Source organism: Polistes canadensis, unplaced genomic scaffold (assembly GCF_001313835.1).
Source record: "Polistes canadensis isolate GaletaPanama2010 unplaced genomic scaffold, ASM131383v1 scaffold_92, whole genome shotgun sequence".
Taxonomy (NCBI): Eukaryota; Metazoa; Arthropoda; class Insecta; order Hymenoptera; family Vespidae; genus Polistes; species Polistes canadensis.
In genome coordinates this window covers 488,840-510,065 of record NW_014569639.1, presented here as the reverse complement: position 1 = coordinate 510,065, position 21,226 = coordinate 488,840, and the positions used below count along the sequence as shown (strand labels likewise).

The 21,226-nt window shown below is 35.0% G+C and overlaps 1 protein-coding gene across 10 annotated transcripts in view; it reads left to right on the top strand.

The window, feature by feature from the left end:
• The window catches only part of LOC106787108 (peripheral plasma membrane protein CASK), a 108,630-nt gene that overhangs the window by 51,099 nt on the left and 36,305 nt on the right, over positions 1-21,226 (top strand). The window lies entirely within an intron of this gene.

Genomic DNA, 21,226 nt, shown 5'->3' with positions numbered 1-21,226 from the left:
GACGAGTAAAATTAGGAAGGAGAAAAAAAAGAAGAAGAAAAAAGGATTATACGGGTTTTTTTTTTTTTTTCAGGGCTCGTTAAAGTCGTATAAAATGTATTATTTGCAGAAGCAGTTGATGCTGGTAAGAAAGAGAGAAAGAGAAAGAGAGAGAGAGAGAAAATCTTTTCTCTCCACGTTTTTTTTTTTTGGCCCTTTGTACGTTCGTTTTCCCTTTCTATTCTTCCGTTCTCTTCCTCCATCCCATTTTCACCTTCTAATTTACTTTTTTCTGTGTTACCCCACTATATACCCTACTTTGATTTTTTTTCTTTCTTTCATACTATAGTAACACAACACACACACACACACACACACAGTCCATAGATCAAATTTCTTTTTCCTATATGGACGTTACTTTGTTAAAGGTACTTTATAAGAAGGTATAAGAATATCTATCCCGTGTTAAACTTTGAACGTTAGAAAGAAAGATACGAGACTGGCAAATAACGATGATAAAATAGAGAACAAAACAGAAAAAAGAAGAGCTAAAGTCGCATTGGATTTCTTCTTCTTATTCTTCGTGTCACATGGACAAAGATTGTGGTAAAAGTCTCTTCGGAGTATCCCTAAGGGCTTATACACGCTAGCTAGTACGTACACTATCTCTCTAACATCTTTTACGATTATCTTTTGTTCGACCATAAGTTAACTCACATACGTTTTCTTACTGCGGCCGATCGTTTTTCTTCACCCGACCTCGATGGAGTTCAACGATATGAACGGACAAACTTTTTTCTTTTCTTTTTTTTTTTTTTTTTTTTCCTAACTTCGGACAAAATATATAAAGATAGTAATAGTTCGAAATTTTTGTAAACGACTTTGTTTTGCCGAAACACTTCCGCAAAATAACTAACCGTCTCTGCTAGGAAATATTTACGTCGAACTTCGACGTTTAAACCTTGATTTGTTTTTTCTTTTTTTTTTTTTTTCATTTTTTCTTTTTTTATCGATATCGACAGAGGAATCGAGACAAATATTTTCCGATGCTGTTTACTAACGCGTCGAGTCAAATCTCGTACGACAAATTTATCCCAACTCGTGTTTCTTTTTATCTAAGTATTTACCATAATGTATAATGCATCTATAGATATTTGTGCTGTATTTTTTCTTGTTTTCACGTTAAAGAAAACATACGACAGACGTATCACGATTGAAAACCAAAAAAAATATATTAGGATAAACCACAAGTTCGTACGTTTATTGTTTTACAAACTGCATAAGTGGATTGGTTTTGTTTGTTACTTTGGAGATATTAATTTAGAACAAATTCAAGAACCTTTTTTTTTGATTCATCCTAATACAATGAAACTGAGACGCGAATCGTTTGGAAAAAATTTGCTATAGGTGAAAAATTAATCACGCGTAGGGTGTGAAAGAAAGATGAAAAAAAAGGAAAAAAAGGGGTGTGGGGAGGGGGTGATCCTAGTGGGTGGCATCAGCCAGTATATGGCCGATGTGCGAATTCGGTCTCGATAGTCCGCAATGCGGAATTCCTCGTTCGAACGTGCTGCTAACGCGGGACGAGGAATAGGGTGGGGAGGGGGGGTGGATGGAGAGGACTTAGGCAAAGTCCTTCGTAAACTCGTGCGGTGATTTCTAAAGAAAGTCGAGTTTTATTTGAGAAAGAGCCCCACTCTTTCGTCGCTGTTTTACCTTTTCTCGAGTAAATAAGATTAAAACTTTGTTTAGGAATCTTAGACCGACCACCGAAAACATTTCCCTTTCTTCTTTACTCCTAACCCAACCCCTACTCCGTCTGCTACAAATGATATTTTGACGAGCGGAAAAATTTGTAGTGCTACTTTCGTTATTTTTCCATTTTTCCTTTTTCCATTTCCTTTTTTACGAGATAAGGCGAGAAATTTAATTTCCTTTTAACTACTGCGACATGTTTTCTAACGTGTAGCGAAAGATGTAAGTTTGCCAGATGAAGTATTAGGTTTGTATTATATTAATGAAAAGAAAAAAAATAAAATAAAATAGATTTTCCTCAAAAATAATATTAAACTTAAAGTAAATGTTTCTGTTTTTGTTTTTTACGTCGTATAATTTGAAAGTATTTGGCATAATGACGATGACGACGACGTTACTTTATCGATAAAGCATTTAAACATTATTGTGCTTTTGCTTTCTATTCGCGAAGAAAAAGATTTTGATTAGTTCGAACAATCTCGTCGAGATCCTTAGGATTCTCGAGGAAGCGCCGATTGACAAATACCAAGTGCACTTGAATGCGGCAGAGGCTATTAACAAACGCGGCGCCGACTGTGTATTCTCTGTTTGCGCGTGGCTTTCCTCGTTTAGTCGATTACCTAGTTGTAGAAACCGTAGGATACACTTTGACAACTTGCAGAGCACCGGTAACGATCCACTTTGCAGGCGCCTTCGGTATTTCCATTAAGGTTTCATTAAAATCTTCTCCGTGTTTCCTTGAATCAATCTTTTTTTTTCTTTTTCTTTTCCAATTTCTATCTCACTTTAATTCAAAGAGAGTTCTCCGATTGATAAAGAAAACTATTTTACTCGACCAAGAATTACTAATTATCGATTCATTTCCTCGTGAGTTCTTTTCTTTTTTTTCTTTTTTTTCTAAACACCTACAATGTATTTTAATAAGAATGAAAAAGAAATGAAAAATATAATATTTGTTCGTCTCTTCGAACATATATTTGTTCTTCGAATCGGGTTGTAAATATCTCGTAACTTGGTATATGGAATTTCCAGTGTCATCCAGTAATCCCATAGTTAAACGATATCACGACGATCCGATGTCCAAGATTGGAATGACAGAGAAATCCATTAAGTAACGATTTGTCTCCTGTTAACGATACGTCATCGTGGACAACAAGCTTGTTTCAATCGTCAGACAACTCTCGTTGAAAAGTATACCTGCCACCCCATTGCACTCTCATTAACCGACTATTCATTCTGCAAGGAATGGAGAACGAACGAACCTTTTCTCGTAGGATCTTTTCATCAGCCACTTCATTAAACCAAACGATCTCACGAAGAATGGCGACAATCCCATTACCCGTACCGCGACCTGTTTAACGCGGTTCAATCTTCGTTGTAACAGCTGATTCATTACCGTTATTCCACTTCTTCTTCTTTTTATTACCTATTTTTTTGTACGCTTAAAAACGAACCTAAACGTTTCCAAATACTTCTACGATGAATACATTTTTCACGATCTTCCATTTAAATCGTACATTTTAATCATACCTATAAACAAACATACAAAACTTCTTACGCGTAATTTAAACGAAAAAATACGGAATAGGAAAAACGTTACGCGGATTGTGTTATTGTCAAGAAAAAAAAGATAATATGAAAAATCCGAATCAACCGAGTTATTCGAATAATTATTTTGTGTATTTATCGATAAATCATGTTAATTAACTAATTGACTCTTAGAGGAAGATATTCGTAGGTATAAGGCTAGCCGAATACCACCGAATGACTTGATTGTTTCGAGATCGAAGCTTTAGCTGGTTCCGTAAACTATCCCAATAAGTCGTGAGTTTGTTAGAAAGGGTCACGCCGACGATTCTACGAATTTATACGAAGAGCAATTAATTGCTGATGGAAGACGGGGGATGATACCACCGATGCAAAGAGACGAGGAAGAAGGGTAGACCGGGTAGACAGGGGAGGAAGGATAGGTTCGATGTCGATGTCGGTGTCGAAGGGATGCGGGCCAACATTCCAGAGAAGCTCGAACTGCAGTACGAACAAACCGGTAGAGCCAATCGGTAGGAGTTGCTTGGATGTTAGCCAACTCTCGTATCCTGTCTGCAGGCGCATATCTCGAAGCACCGAACGAACATTGGATGGCTAGATATAGAGAGGATAGATAGTATAGATAAAAAGAAAAAATGTTTAATAGTGATAGTGAAACAGAGAGATTTATCTATCTCTATCTCTCATATCATATTATTCGAAAGAAGAAATCAAAAGTAGAAGAAATATATATAACTTACTTTCGTCACAATGAACAAAGAAATCTTATTCCATCTTCGTTGAACTGGCATCTTATTCGAGACTTCAACTTAAGATTCTTGATATTCTTACCTTCGCATTTTTCCTCTTTCACCCTCTTATATCTACTTCTACATTTCTTTCAATTACACGCTAACTCTGCTCCGAACCTGATTTCGTGTCAGTGGCAATGGCACACGTTAGGAAACATCTGCCAAATCCACTTCTTGTCCCTGTTTCTGTCATGAGAGAAAAAAGAAAGAAAGAGAGAGAAAGAGAGAGAGAGAGGGAGAGGGAGAGGGAAAGGGAGAGAGAGAGAATACGTACTTCTCTTTAAATTTCTTCCACCTTCTTGGACTGCGGTGAGATTGGATTTTTATGCCGCGACATTGGATGCCTTCGGGGTTCAGGATTTGTTCGCGATACGTTGGCCGTATTGTAAAAGGCGTATACCTAACCACGCCTAGGCTTTCTTATTCTCTTTCGCGGTTAGTAGGTACTATCCAACGGATACCTTGCCTAAGGCTTACAACTTTCCACATTGTCTCACGTTTATCTCAAACCGCGCGTGTTACCACGGTTTTCGGAATAGTCACTTTTCTCTCTCTCTCTCTCTCTCTCTCTCTTTCTATTTCTGTTTCTTTCTTTCTTTTTCTATTCCTCTCTCTCTCTCTCTATTTTTTGCCGGTCATCGAACGTTTCTTGCGTATCTCACACCACGTCTTTTTATTCAACGATCATCGAACAAAGTCAGTTTCTTTTTCTCTCTCTCTCTCTCACGATGATCCATCCTTATTCATTTCAGTGTTACGTAGTAGTAGCTTCGGGCAATATCTCCTTTCGAAGAATCTTTTTTTTTTTTTCTTTTTCCTTTTCTTCCCTTTTCTTCTTTCTATTTTTCTTCCTCCCGTTTGCAGACTCGTCCTAGAACGAGAGAAAAAAATCTAAGAATTACTAGGGGATAGAGTAAAGTGTAAGGAAAAGGAGAAGATAGAAAAAGATCAAGAGAGGAAAGTAGAAAAATTCTTATCTCTCATTCTCTCTTTTTATTTCTCTTCATTTTTTTCCCTTTTCTTCGATAAAGAGAGAATCCACAGATTTCTATGGTCGGTTTCTAACCGATCTTCCTAGCACCCCCCATTCTCCACCAATTTTCTTTTGTTTCTCTTTACGAGCCTGACACATTCCTTTTCGATTGCGAGGAACAACGTGTAATAATAACAATAACGTAAAAAAAATCATACAAATATAAAATAAAAGTATAGAAAAAGTTATTTGTTGGAAACTTAAAAATCTTTCGTAAATCAACGCGTTGTTGTCGTCGTTGATTCGTCAAAATAAAATCAATCGAGAAGTAAGTATTATAAAAAAAAAAAAGAAAATTAACATTTTTCTCCAGTATAATTATAACATAATTATTTATATTATCGTTAAATCTTTTTATTTCCTTTTCTAATAATTTTCACTTAGTTAGATTATGTTTGATAAATTTCGTATCTAAGGGAAACTTGACAGGTTTACAAAGGATTTAACTTGCGGTTGTTAACTCGTACCCTGTTTCTAACCTACTCCCTAACACTCTACCTATTACCCTATCTACGTTACCCATAACACATTCACTACCAACAATATTCTCGATTTTAAAAACAATAGGTTCAGTCGGCCGCACCGTTACTCACAAATAATGCTAGTCTCTTGTGTCTGTTCGTGAAAGCTTCATTCGCGCGTGATAAGCACTCCCAACGAACAAGCAAGCATATTCTAGACACGTTTCGATTTACTTCTGCATCGATCGACTAATAACGTTGCATTTCTATTATTACAGCAACGTCGTTATCTATCACGATCCGTTACTTACCTTTTATGTATTTGTTTTTCTTTTTTTTTTCTTTTTTAAACCCTTTTGACTGCTATGCACGCATATATGCGTTTGTTAAAAATTGCCAGTGTATACGTGTTTTTCTTTTATTGTCAATATATGAATATAAAATAATGTAATATTAGTTTGCTTATTGATGATTATTGTTTTGAATCTTGTCACGTGAAAATTATACATAAGAAATCAAAAAAAAAACTTTTTTTTTCTCTCTGATTATATAATAATATTAATCGAAGGAAACAATCGTACTAATAATAAACTAACATTTTTTAAATTAAAAGTATTCATCACTCAAAGGATTAAAAAAAAAGAAAACGAATCAAATGAAAGAAGGATGAATCGAAAAAAATCTTAAAAATTTCCTTAGAAATATCTTCTTCTATCCTTCCGGCGTGACTTCTACCGAATAAGCGAAAAAAAAAAAGAAAATATTCCTTCGGGATGCGGAAGAGAAATGTGACGAGACGTGTGGTGGAGGAAGGGGGACGAAGGAGTTGCTAGATACGTGAGTGCAATGAAAAGCTTCGATGGATCGAGGACGAACGTTCTTCTTTGGCAGTATATCCAAAAAAAAAATGCGACAGTTGGTTAGAGTGAAACGTTCTCTCTCTCTCTCTTATTCTTTCATTCCTTGGAAAGCTCACGTACAATCTCGGACGTTTTACTTTCAGTCAAGAGTCACAATGCATTCATTTGCGCGTATCGACGCTTTTGCTCATCCTAACCGCCACAAATGTCGGTGGTTCTTTTTTTTTTTTTCTTTTCTTTTTTCGAACGACGAAAAATATAAAAAAAAGAAGAGATCGGAAAAAGAAAAAAAATAAAACGCGGGGAAGTGGACGATGGAAGGATTGAAATAAATATAAGGAGGATGATAGCAGGTACAAAACAAAATAAAATTTACAAGAAAAAAAAAAAAAAAAAAAACAATTATATACGAGGAAAACATTTTCGTACGAACCTCGTTGATTGTTTTATGATGTTGAGTTGAGTCGACCAATTGGACGACGACGATGACGAAAAGAGAATATTCGTATTACATCGGAAGTAACTGAGCTGAAAACTGATTCGCGACAACGACGTGGAAACGGTGTTGCACGACAATGAAACCAGTCGTGTAACTCTTCGCGCCCATATATATATAGAGAGAGAGAGAGAAAGAGGGAAACTATGTATGTAGGATCGAATCACGTTTGGAAGAGAGATATCCAATCTAGCGCTCAGTAAGCCGTATCCGTGCTTACTCCGATAAAGGTGATTCAATTCACTGATCTATCTCTAAGCCTGACCCGTCATCGACCTTGTACCACTGTCACCTAACGATTCAGCAATCAGAGTGCTACGACTTTTCCATCGAAAAATCAAATATCATCGACTTTTATCTATCTCTCTTTCTCTATCTATCTATCTATCTACCTTTTTGTTCCTTTCCTTTCTTTTTTTTTTTTTTTATCCCGTTCTATTAAACTTTTCGTTCTCGATGGGTTACAGATTAGAGAATATAATGAATAGTTGGATGAGAGGGGTGGTATATATGCGGGAAAAATTCGTTCGTCAGAAGAATTCCTTTTCTTTTTTTTTTTTTTTTTTACCACCCACCCACCCCACAAGTTTAAAAACGTTTCTTCGGTCAAACGGACATCGTATAGGAAAAAACGAGGACACTGAATTTTTTGTAGTGATAATAGTTTGACGAGTAACAACGATTTGTTAAGAAATCTTGTTTTTTTTTTTGTCCTCTGTACGCGTCGTTGTTACAATCACGTATGTATTATCTTTGTAAGAATTAGAAATAATCTACTGTTGTATTACATCGTATCGTACGTGAGAATATATATCTATTATGACACGATATTAAGTAGCTTAACCTGTTGGCTGATTGATATCATCGATGTACAACCACTAACGCCACACAATAAGTGGATTAACTTAGCATCGATAGATGAGTGAGCTTTTCTTAGCAAAAAAAAAAACAGTTCAAGTATTATATTATATTTAAGTTGTTATTTTTTCTTTTTCTTCTTCTCTTCCGGTCGAAAATTTCATTCCAAAATTCGCAATATTAAAACTAACAACAAAATACTTCATTCAATTCTTCCCAATTTCCGAACGAACGAATATCGATCGATATCGATAACGAAAAAGGATCAAACAGAGGAACTAACTAACGTTAAACTTATATTCTTCGTCCAATAATATCTACTTGTTATATTTACCTAAAGTTAACGAAATGTTTGCGTGGTACTTGTTAAACAACTAAAATATCGTTGGTATTCATCGAGCATCGAGAACGTTCCTCTTCAATGAAATCGATTCGACAGAGAGAGAGAGAGAGAGAGAGAGAGAGAGAGATAGAAAAAGAGAGAGAGAGAGAATGCTTTGCTTTTTTTAGAGAATTCGTAAAAGAGAGTATACTCGTAAAAGGACAATAAGTGTGTAGCAAAAATGTTCGTGGTGGACGTGGATAGAACGATTGCCGAGTGTCCTGTGAACAAACAAAAAAAGAGAGAGAGAGAGAGAGAAAGAAAAATAAAGAGAAAGAAAAAGAGAGAGAGTGAGAGAGAAAAACAGTCAGAAAAGTGAAGGTGGAAGGAGAAACGAAAGAGAACAGTCGATAGCACCCGTAACTCTTATCGATCTCTCTCTCTCTCTCTCTCTCTCTCTCTCTCTCTCTCTCTCTCTCTCTCTCTCTCTTTCTTTTTCTCTCTTTTTCTCTCTACGCGAAGAACGAAGTACTTTTACGTTTGCCAGCACTTCTATTACCCATGAAATCCAGATAGCTCTAGTTTATCGTTTTGCGAGGGTTCCTTTGTGCTGGAACGTAGGAGCAAGCTTGAAATCGGACGGACAATGAGAAAGAAAGAGAAAATCTTCAGCTTTAATGCGCTATGCTCACTTTTATGTTAGATAAAGCAAGCGCGTATCTAGCGTTGATTTCACTTAGATTTATCTCTTTTAGCATCAGATCCCGACGTTTAAAATTTATAAACTCATATGTGTGTGTGTGTGTGTGTGTATGTCTATTTCTCTATCTATCTTTCTCTATTTGTTTCTATACATTTTCTTTTTCTTTATACTCTCAATCGAGAAAATATATAATAAACAACAACAATTTGGTTGGATCTCACGTTGCAAACAAACGGGTTTTGCGTGTGTGTATTTTTATTCGATAATGTATACTTTCGTCGAACGTAAAATTTGTTAGAATAGTGGGAATCGTTTGATCGTAAATGTGTAAGGTTTCCTTTCTGTTTTTTATTATTATTCCAAACACGCGTTTCCTAAATTTTGTAAATATGATCCCTAAGGGAGAGACAACGCGTTGGCACGTTCAAACTCTTTGTCGGTTAGAAATAAATAGACGAAGAAAAAGAAGAATAAGAAGAAGAAGAAGAAGAAGACAGGTTTGCAATAGATGCGAGCGAGTGAGCGGAAGTGAATGAGGGAACTGGGTCGTGCCTCTGAAAGAGCAAATAAGCTTAAACTCATGGGGAAGGAAGGATGTATACGTGGTGCGTGTCTGTAATACACATACCATACTTCCACCATACTTCCATTCGATTATCTAAGTTAGCCGAAAAATCTTCGATAACGATATTCGTATAAACAAATTTTCTTCTAAATTTAACATCTTTCATATATAATATACAAATATATAATCTTATCTTTTTTTTTTTTTTTTTTTTTTTTTTTTTTTTTTTTTATCTTTACCATCATCTCGTATTAAAAATTATCTTGTCGTTTACGAGTCAATGATTTTATTAGAAAAACAGACGAGTATTATGTATATTGAAAGTTAAAATAAACGTCTCGACTTTATCTTTTTCTTTTTGCATCGTGTATCCGACATATCTATTGAACTACTCACCTTATCTCGTTCCGACCCTTTACCTATCTAACATTCTCAAACGTCAACGTGGAAAGAAAAAAAGAGAGAGAGAGAGAGAGAGAGAGAGAGAGTAAAATCGTTTTCTTCGCACTTTCTCAACCCACACATGCTAGGAAATTTATACGTAGGCATTATCTTATATATATATATATATATATATATATATATATTATATTTCTACACGTATATATACATTATACACATACACAAGTATTCGTTTAACGTGTATAGGAAACTTAATCGAGCGTGTCAATGTTTAAACTTTATTTCATATTCATCCATAGTCTCGATGAAAGAAACAAAGATATGCGTTCATCGCGACAATGTTTAAAATGTTTGCTTTTCTTACATAATTCAACAGATAAAGCTCTCTCTCTCTCTCTCTCTCTCTCTATCTTTCTTTATCTATCTATCTATCTATCTATCTCTTTCTTTACGTAGCGCATTATCCTTCTGTTCTAATTAATCGGAAGGATAAGCAGCACTCACGGAATGCGGTTATACGAGCTTAATCGAAGACAAGAACTTTCAGGCTCGCAATATCCACCCTTCTCATGAAGTTCTCCTCACGTTTGATACCTTTGGGTAGAAGAGATAGTACGGATAACACTCGTCATACGTTTCGTGACTCTGAAACTACGTCGAATTCGCTAGATTAGCGGAGCAGCTTGGTTCTCCCCTAGGAACGTCATACTCTTAATTACCAACCCCTCCCCCACCCATCCCCACATTTCACCACACAAGCACTCGCAAAGCTCGATGTCATTCTCGACTTATCAACGACGCGTTTCCCAACTCATCTGTGTTCTACTACCACTTTTGTAAAATCTTAATAAGTTCATAAGAGCTCATTTTATGTACCCCCTCCACCCTCTCTCTCTCTCTCTCTCTCTCTCTCTCTCTTTCTCTCTGAGGAAACATAGAAAAATATTCTCGAATATTAAATTGTGAAATACCACTTACGTTATATTTTTTGTCCTAATAATAAAGTGAATTCTTTTTCCAAAGGGGTGGGTACCCCATGCTCATTCTATATTAAAAATGAACTTCGTAAGATAATTTTACCCGGTCGATATCCTATTTTCTACGTTGTTACATCACTTTCTAAAGTAATTTCCTTTAGAACTTGGTTTATTATCAAACGAGTTCGAGCTCTTACAAGTACGGAAGTCATTATACCTTATTTACGATCTCGGGAACAATTCGTGAAAGTCGAAACTAGATGGTGACTACTCGTCTCCCTTCCTCTCTCTTTCTCTCTCTCTTTCTCTCTTTCTCTTTCTCTTTCTCGTTTCCTCTTTTAAACGCATACACAAACTCGGACGTGCATACCTGTACATAACTTACTCATAAATGCTAGAGACTTCATTTTAATTAGGTCAACACCATGAAACTCGTTATAGTCTATTGCCCGTTTTACTCATTGCAAAATGTCAAAGTTATTAATTACGTTTCGAAATATCGACCATTGTTTAAGAAAAGTCAATTGACTTCGTAATTATTACCTTGGAATATTAGAAAATTGTTGCTGTTTAAAACATATACGACGAAATTACATGAAAATATATCCATCTGCTATATTGTAATATAAAATTTTCTTTTTTTTTTTATATATATATTACGTAAAGTAACGCGAGAATCCGAATTATCACAGATTTTTTCTCTTATTTTCCCCCTTTTTTTTTTTTTCTTGTATTTTACACCGACATATAAAACGGCATACCGGAGAAACGGAAACATCATTTTTCATCGTGTAGGTAATAATGCTGAGCCTTAACTCTTCGTTGGTATTTCGGCCCTTGAAACTTGTCTCATATGATCCACACTTTATCCGGGGAGATGAGGTTAGTAATAAAAGCGGTTACTCAAAGCCGTGTTCTCAATTCTCGTTGTTACTAGGTGAGATGATCGATCCACCAACCTTCCATGGGATTCATTACCTTTATCGCATATATATATATATATGTATATATAAACTTCTTCAACTAAACTTTTTCATCTATCCTCCTCCGTACTTAACAATTCTCTCGGGCACTTCTTATGATGAATTCTACTTTTGCCATACTCATTTTCTCTGGTAATATCTTTATGACAACAGAACGTCTCCCTAATTATCATCTTGAACATAATCGTCCACTGGATAGTAGTTGTCTATCCGTAATAACACCGACTAATGTAGTCAGTTCTCTTTTTACAAGTCCCTCTCATTTCGGTACCTTCGTAAATTCTCTCATTAGGTTTCTTCGTTTGTTAGGAACCTAGACAACTGCAAGTTCATTGTCGTCGTCTGATCTCTTTCTCTCTTTCTCTCGTATTTTCACGCTCACGAGTTCTTGGAAAGTTTGTTCCCTTGGTTTCTCTTTCTTTTTCTTCTTCTTCTTCTCCCCATTCGTTCCATACATCATCGTATCTATCTCATTATTATTCTAGGTCGCGAATTTAAAATCCAAACGAAGGATTCTGCATATATACGTGCCCACACACACACATATATATATATACCTATGCCATGTAATGTGTTTGCGTTGTGCGTTGAAGCGTCTACCCTTGTGAATTTACGGCGAGAACAAAAGCTGTAGCCGAATGCCGCATTACTGAGTGACATGAGTGAAAATAAGAGACAGAAAGAGAACGAGAGAAATAGAGGGAAGAGTGAGTATGAGATTGCGAACTACATTCGTACGAAATAGAACTATTAAAATACACGTATACATTTTTGTATAGTTCATTTTGTGAATTCTTTAACGTTAGGAGAATCATCACTGAGAGTAAAAATGTTTGGTTGGATGTTTCAGTCTATTCCCTGGAAAAAAATGTGACCAAGGTGTTTGTAATTACACGAAGAAAAGAGAACGAGAGAGAGAGAGAGAGACAGAGAGTGAAACAGAAAACGAAGAAATTTCTAACATTGGCATAGTATGAACAATATCGTCGTAAGATTACTTGGCACCTTTCGTGACTTGATTCGCGATCGTTAGCTGCCAGCAAATTACATTAGATTTACATAACGAAAGTAATTATCACGATGATAATAATCAATGTCGATGGAAGGAAGGACAATCTTTATCACGAAGGTTACATTTTTATTCTCATTTCTCTCTCTCTCTCTCTCTCTCTCTCTCTCTCTCTTTCTTTAATTTTCTAATTTTCTTTTTCGATCTATCTTTCGACCGAATAAATTCGTTCGACGTTAATTCAATGCTTCTTCCACTTTGGCGAATATACTCGAAGGTGGTTGGTCGATTTTAGAATCAATTTTGTAGACCACTCAACGCGAATATTTCTCATTTTATTTTCTCGATTGAATTTCATAAATTTTATACGGTATATTATATATCGATAATAATCTACGGTGATTTAGATACGGATTTTGGATAAAATATAAATCTTTTCATTGAATTATATAATATCGAATTTCGTATTAACGAATCAAACGTATGATTGATAATAATCACCTTTCTGGTATGAACAAATGTGGGTTCTTTATGTTTGAACAAAAACTATTATAAATTTTGACGACAGAAAACGAATTCATTAAATTTGGATTAATTATGATATATGCCAGAAAATGTATTCTCATCTCGTATCTATTTATAGTTATGGTTTATTAAATAACACCGAGTATTTAAATCGCACACATTTAAATATTATTAATTAATTATTTATTCTCTCATTACCCTCAAGCAGAAAAACTATTCTCCGAAAAGTTTGCAAATATTTAACGCAAAAAGCGTTTAGTTTAATGCAATATCGATGTACACGTCGGTTGGGAAAACTTCGAAGATTCCAAGAAATTTGCCGAATCTTTAATGCAACGAACTTCGAGTTTCAAGAATGATGAAAATTTCAACGTACCTCGTTGATGTTTTATCATTAATTTACGCTAAATCTGTTAAAGGATAATATCATATACATTTCGAAGAAAATTTATCATCCCACAAATTCTCTCGTCATTTCGCAATTTTCTAATGAATTATTTAAAACTATCGTGTCGTTATAGAAAACGATGGATTATATCGAGAAACAATCTGTCTAAATTCTAAAATCGTGATCTAGGGCGTATCGTAAAAGTATATTACACGAGTAAAAGTTTATCGTAGACGATGATATGCAATAGGATTAAACAACGAAAGATAAAAAGGGGGAGAGACGGAAATTTGCAATTTCATTTAAGATCAAATTTTTAACACAACGCACACGTGCTGTTACAAAGTATTTTCCCCATGGACGAGACAAAAAATTAACGAAGTTTTCCCTTTTGACGAGAATAATGGTAACAAAGAAAAGGGAAAAAAAAGAAGAGAAAAAGAAAGGCTACGTGGATACGCTAGGTTCGGTTTAAAAAAAAAAAAAGAACAGATAGATAGATAGATAGATAAAGACGGAGAGATAGAATATTGAGACGGATGCGGATTGGTTGCATTTTGAAAAGTAGTACAAGGATTATTCGATAAAAAGTGAACGAAGAGTTTTCCTCTCGGTAAATCGAAACGCGTAGAAAGTCAAGAGAAAAAGAAAGAGAGAGAGAGAGAGAGAGAGAGAGAGAGAGATTTGAACTACGAATCAGAAGTTTAGAGCTTTACGTCGAGGGCTAAGGGTTGGATAGTAGGAGTAGGAGTGGGAGTGGGAGGGGGAGGGGGAAAGGAAGAAGAGACAGGTAACAACGATGCTTGATAGAAGAGGAAAGAAAAAGAGAAGGAGTTTTTGGGAACGACTAACGCTTCGGCGTCCATTTCCTGGCACGAAGCCGAAAGGTTTCTACCGCAAGTACGAACTACCCCCTCAAACCCCCTCAACTCCCCTCTTACCACCTCTTACCCTCTTAACCCTTTTCGTCCATGACTTTTGTCCATCCTCTTCCAACTATCTTTTGACACGCTACTGCTACTTCTACTTTACTGCTATTTCTCTTTCTCTTTCTCTTCTCAACGTTTACCCTCCCACTCCCCGATCCCCCCCCCTCATTCTCTTCGATGCTTTTAACGGATTAATCTTACGGTTGAATTTTATATATATATGTCTGTCTCCGTTGTAGGAGTTAAAAGTTTCGCACTAACCTAAATTATTTCATTATCCGACCCCAATGCCGGCCCACTTTCTTCGCCAACAACGCGTTTCAACATTAATTATCAATCCGTCTCGGGGACTTGTGAAGTAATTGATCCGTGAATTATTTTTTAAATGAGGATTAAGAGAGAAAGAGAGAGAGATAAATAATGATTCGTTAAACTAAACAATTTATTTACTTACGCAGCTCATATATAACACATATTATCTATTTTATCTATAAATAATAAAATATATATATAATATAAAATATATAAATAAAAAATATAAAAATAAAATATAAATATAATAAATAAATATCTATTTATCAATTAGATATATTATTATTTAACACACATATCTAATTAACGTTATAAAAAAAGAATACTTATGAAATTATTTTCAGTTATCCTTATTTTTTCCGAATATCATATATTCATCTTTCATTTTCGACTATAAATTATCTTTAACATCGATTCCCTCGCTAAATCTCATTTTCCTCTTATGTTGATGATCAACTTTCTAAGCGAGCTACTCTAAGCAAGTCCCTGTTATTCCGTAAGCTTCGTTCAACTTCGACTAACTGGAGAATACTACGATGCTAGGGCAAACTAAAGTTACTACTTCTCTATGGATACATGAAAATCGAAGAGAAACTAAACTCTTTACCCTTACCCACGTTGCCCTTATTTTATCGTTCGAAAACTTCTAACGTTTTATTTTTTTTCTTTCTTTTGTTTTCTTTTTTAACTAGATCTTAATGAAAACGTGGATAAAAATAAAAAGAAAGATGGAGGAAAAGAAAGAAAGGTACAATAATTAACAAAAAAATCATTCTCCTCGCCAAGAGAGAGAAAAAAAAAATACTAACTAAGAAAGAAAGAAAAATCTATCGTAACTCGAGTACGATTCGTTTGATCGTTCGATTAAAAAAGAAAAAAGGAATACGGGCTCTGGTAAAAGGGTAGCAGAAGGATATTAAAAACAGGGGGAATGCTAAACTAATATAAGGACAAAAATCATATTGTCAATGTATAGAAAAGTTGGCGGCCGAGGAAGGTGGTGGTTGAAGGGGATTGGTGGGGGGGGGGGTCGTTGTTGAAGCCTGCAGGGCAGGGAGTAGACGCAAACTCATGGGTGACCTATTTCGTCATTTCCGCGACACAATATATCAGTAGCAACGTTAACCTCACGAATCCGTGAGTCATCCGATTTAGATTCGGTTGCGCAACTTCTAAAGTACCAATTAAATATTTAACGTTGGATTCCTCGTGTGTATTTCGACGATGCGGAAATACGAGTTTTAAGATGCCTTGGGAATATACTATAAGGGGGTGGAAGGATGGGCCCAGGTGGGTTGAGTTCTACCTCTAACTCTCGAGACTTTCTCGTCTTCTTCTTCTTCTTCTTCAAAATTTCTGCTTCTTGCGTAAAAAAAAAAAAAAAGCCAAAGGAAAATATTCAAGTAAGTAACACAGAGAGAGAAGTGTTGCAACTGTTATTCATCTACCTGCATTTATCGTCTACGTGAATAGAACGAAATAAAACACACCTCTGTCCCTTTGTGAAATAAAATATAAACCTTTCGAAACGTGATGCGGAGGTTTTCAGAGAGGGGAACGGGTAAAGGGGGGCGGGGGCGAGGACAGGGCAACGTTACTACTGGACATACGCCAAAAATAAAAAAAAACCCTTTAGTCGTTCGCGACTGGGTCTCCCGATTTGTCCGAATTACTTCTGTTTTTTTTTTCTTTTTCTTTTTATTGTTGAGTTTAGTAAGCAATTCATTCCTGCAATTAAAAACTTTTTTTTGTTTTTTTTTTTTTTTACGATAGGACGCGACAAATTCTCGTGAAATGTCGATACCCCAACGTTTATCGATAAATTTCGTTAATTTTCTTTCAAATCGAACGAACGATTTTTATACCAGATAATAATGCTCGTCTATTATTATGACTATAATTACGACGCGTTAAGGTGATATAATTTACATATAAACACACTCTACTTTCTAATAAAGTTTAATTTTATTTTTATTTTTTCTACTTCATTTCTTTGTTTTTTTTTTTTTTTTTTTTACTACTTTTCCTTCCTCTTGATTCTCGCGATCTCGTTTTTACCAAGTAGAACAAACATCGCGTTAAACTCTTAGTCGAACGAATGAACGTACTAAGAGTAATAGTAGTAGTAGTAGTAGTAATAGTAGTAGTCAAGTCAAGTCTAGGACTGCGGAAAAATTTGACACAGATTTTCGTTCAACCCATTTTTCTAGTTTCGTCGTAGTCGTCGTCCTCGTCATAGTCGTCGTTGTCGTAGTAGTAGTCATAACGTCCTCTTTGAAAAGAATCATACGCTTTAAAGTCGTATGCGTAAATCGTAACACGAGCAAGGGGAATATAACGGAACAGCTTTAGTTCTACGAAGTTCGCAAAGCTTCGGGCCAGCCAGTGACCCAATTCGCTTCGCTTTTCCACTGGAACCATCGTCATGGCGATGATCGAGTTATCGTAAGTAAAACCTTGACACCTACGACGTCCAACGTACAAGCAAATTTTCCTACTAACAGGCATGACATTACACGACCAACGTAATATTCCCTTTTCGTTTCGAACCAACACCATCGGACCAACCTGTTCGAAAATGTGAGAAAATAGACAAGGAATAAAAAAGAAGAAAGGGAAAAGAAAAAGATGGATAGAAAATGAACGTTTCGAGCTTTAATTTTTTTTTTTCTAAACATTTCTTTTCTTTTTTTTTTTCTAGTAACAAGTAAGAAACTCTACGCACGAGACGCTGAACAAGAGAAAGGGGGTGGGGGGAGTTATATAAAGAAGATGAGAGAATAAGAGAGAAAACGATACGTTGTTTCATATTACTGCTGAAACGCTCATCAGAGATAGAAAAGTAAAGCGGTCTTTCAGTTTTATCCGGGCGTGCACTTAATTTACGACCTCTTCTTTTCCTCCGGAACGATGTTGCACCCCGAGAAGATAAGAGAGAAAGAGTTGGAGAGGAAGAGGAAGAGGAAGAGAGAAAGAGAGAGTGAAGGGTTTACGTTTTTGCAAATAAGATCAAGCACTGAGAAGTTAAGCAGCGAAGCGCAAAGTGCTGTAATTTCAGACATTTAGCAACGCTTCGTTAGTTACCGTCAGAACTGTTGAAAAAATAAATTTGAATAAATAAATTTCAACAACAACAACAACAAAATATATTTATATATATTTATATATGTAATAACGAACAATATCCAGATTGTGTTAAATGTCTCTACACACTTGTTTCTTTTCTCGTAATATTTTAAAGATTCGAATTGACGTATCCTGAATATAAATAGATTGTAATCTACCAGCACCATTTGTCGTTCGAGCGTGTAAAATATATTACGATTATATCATTTAACTGTGTGTGGCTACAACGAAAATGAAAACCCAATTGTTTAATAATCGACGAAAGGTTTTGCCGAACGAAGCGTATTTCTCTATCATTGATATAAAAGCGCGATAAATACTCATTAAACTGTCATTTTATTTCTTTTTTTTTCTTTTTCTTTTTTTTTTTTTATTTTTCTACCAGCTAGACGACGGATAATGATCGTTTTTAACGTCAAACGATATCAAAAAGTCGTGATGAGCGGTGTGAACATCGTTTTACCGGAATATATATCGTAACAGATTTTCGATAATATTATACTACGACTACATTTTACGGATTAATACCTGTCAATAACACGCTCGGAAAGTATTCGATCGAAATGATTCTTTTCTCTCTTTCTCTCTCTTTTGTTTTTTTTTCTTTTTTCCTTTTTATCTACCAACAATGAATACGAATCAAATATGTAATATTCAATCGGTAGAAGAGGTGCATCAATTCATTAATGCGAATATCATTTGTGCGAGCCGTTTAGTTACGCGCGAATTCATGCCTCATTCGTGTTTTCCCACGTATATAAACGTATTGTGTATAATATTACACACACACACACATATATTTGTTGAAATGAACGAGTAAACGGGCAGATACGATGGGGCTTGGTGTGCAACGGCAAACGTAATCTATCCCAGTAGTGCAATTCGTCACCTGCACTGTCAGCGAATCACGACGTTCTCTAATGTTCGCTAACTGTTTTCACCTAAAATGTTTCGTGCTTTAATGTTCGTGCTCGTTGATCGTTCGTTCAGGACCAGCGTTAGGCATCCACAAGAGAGTAAGAAGAGAAGGAGGAGTTTCATGCATTTACCATGATCTCGTTTCTTTTTATGACTCGAAGAGAAAGAGAGAGAGAGAAAAATAAAGATACGGAATATCGGTAACAGTTACCTTCGTAAAACGTTTTTGCTCTTCCTCTATCCTCCCCACTCGTTTAATAAATATTTCGTTAAAGTGGTTTACCGAATCGTGTTTGGCTATCTCTTTTATTCCTATCACTCTCTCTCTCTTCCTCTTGTAAATAGCAAACGTGTTGATCTAATTCACATGTATGTTAGTACATAAAATATTAAATCAATTAATCGTCTATGTGTCGGGTCCCATCGATGGGATATGAAAAATGTCGAGTGCATATTTCAATCCACGATACTCCAGTTACGCTTTTCAAAATACCTCTGTATCATCGGGACTGTTCAAATATTAAATAGACAAACAAATATCTCGTTTGATTAATGTTAGAAAATATATCATATCTATAACGCTATATATAATATGCATATATTAACTTCTTAGTTTCTATTATTATAATGTTTCATAATTGTGATCATCGAAATACAGTAAGAAAGGTTAAAGATTACGCTATACTCGTGATATTCGTTTAATCTTTGTCACTTAGAAACGTTAAAGCAAGTAGATAAAGTAAGTTTTCAAGTAAAACTGCATTACGTTATCATCATACAAGCAAGACTTTATACGAAACATTTAATCTCTCCTAAGTCAAGACTTTGCGTAATGCAACTTTAGAAAGTTCTTAGACAATGTGGTTTGTTACCCTCGTCTTACACTATTGTATATTTGATATTTGAATAAGGTTAGTAATCCATTTTCAATGACATGATCATTTTCAAAGGATCCATTCTATATCCATTCCACAAAGAGATTCTCAATCTTATTAAAGTATTAAGTATAACACTGAATTTAGTAATAATCAACTATTCCTTTCGATCACGTTAACTATTCTGATAACACTGTTCCCTTACTGTAACAGCATACCTACTTACGTTCAATTAACCGATTTCCATTCGTTCGATGAGAAATTATTTATTATACGAATATTTAAGCACAGATAATATCGATAATACCATAATATCAAAGACAGACAGACGGTACTTTAACGATGATCGAAACGAATCTCATTAAATATTTATTTAAAATCGTGTATAATTTAGTCGAATCGTCGATACTCTACGTTTTATACACAAAAATAATTAGAAATTTTAGAAGAAAAATTTGAAAATCGAAGAAAATTTGTCTTAAGATTAAAATCATATTTCAATTTTTGTATACCTCAACTATTACTCGGCTTCCTAATTTATATATTATCTAATTGAAGTATAATAATTCTGCCTTCGTTAATATTTTAATTAGTTAGTTTATAGTTATATTTCATGTTATAGCTAATTATATCAAGAGTTAACCAATTTCACAAATTAACGCTTACGTATATTACATGCAGATGCATGTAAATATGTATGTATGTATGTATATATGCGAATATAAATGTGGCATCGAAAGTGGCTATTATATTTTACGAGTCTCCCACAAGCTACCGCTCAAATATCTTCTCTTTCTTCTCTCTCTATCTCTCTCTTATGTTAGCTAAATGTATATCGAGTAATCTTTTTGCGTAAATCGTAAAAATCAACTACCACAATGTCCTTTATGGTTTCCATGAGTAAGAAAGAATATCCGTAAAATATATTCGCGTAAATGTGCGTAGACGCGTCGTGCATCATAAATAGTCTCTCTCTCTCTCTCTCTCTCTCTCTCAATATATTTCTTTCTCACTTTTTATGGACGGTCATTAGAATCTGAAACGGTTGCATGATACTTCGATGATACAAATCATTTTATAACGTTACACGAATATATATTCTATGAATGGATAATATAATCGTAGACGTTATAATAATAACATTTTATTTGACGTAAATAAATTTCGCAAAGAAATTTGAAATATCGTGAATTTGTTTTCTCGTGGAAGATAGATAAAAAAAAAAGAAATAAAAACAAAAAAAAAAAGTTTCGCCGTACTTATCATCAATTTTTGTTGTCAATCCGACGATTTATATTTCCGTGTCTCGAATAAGAACGAATTCGTATTACTTGAGAAAATCGAAATAAACTTTTGCTAATGACTTTGCTCCGTTAGCAAAATCAAATACGTTAAATCGATTCTCTCATTT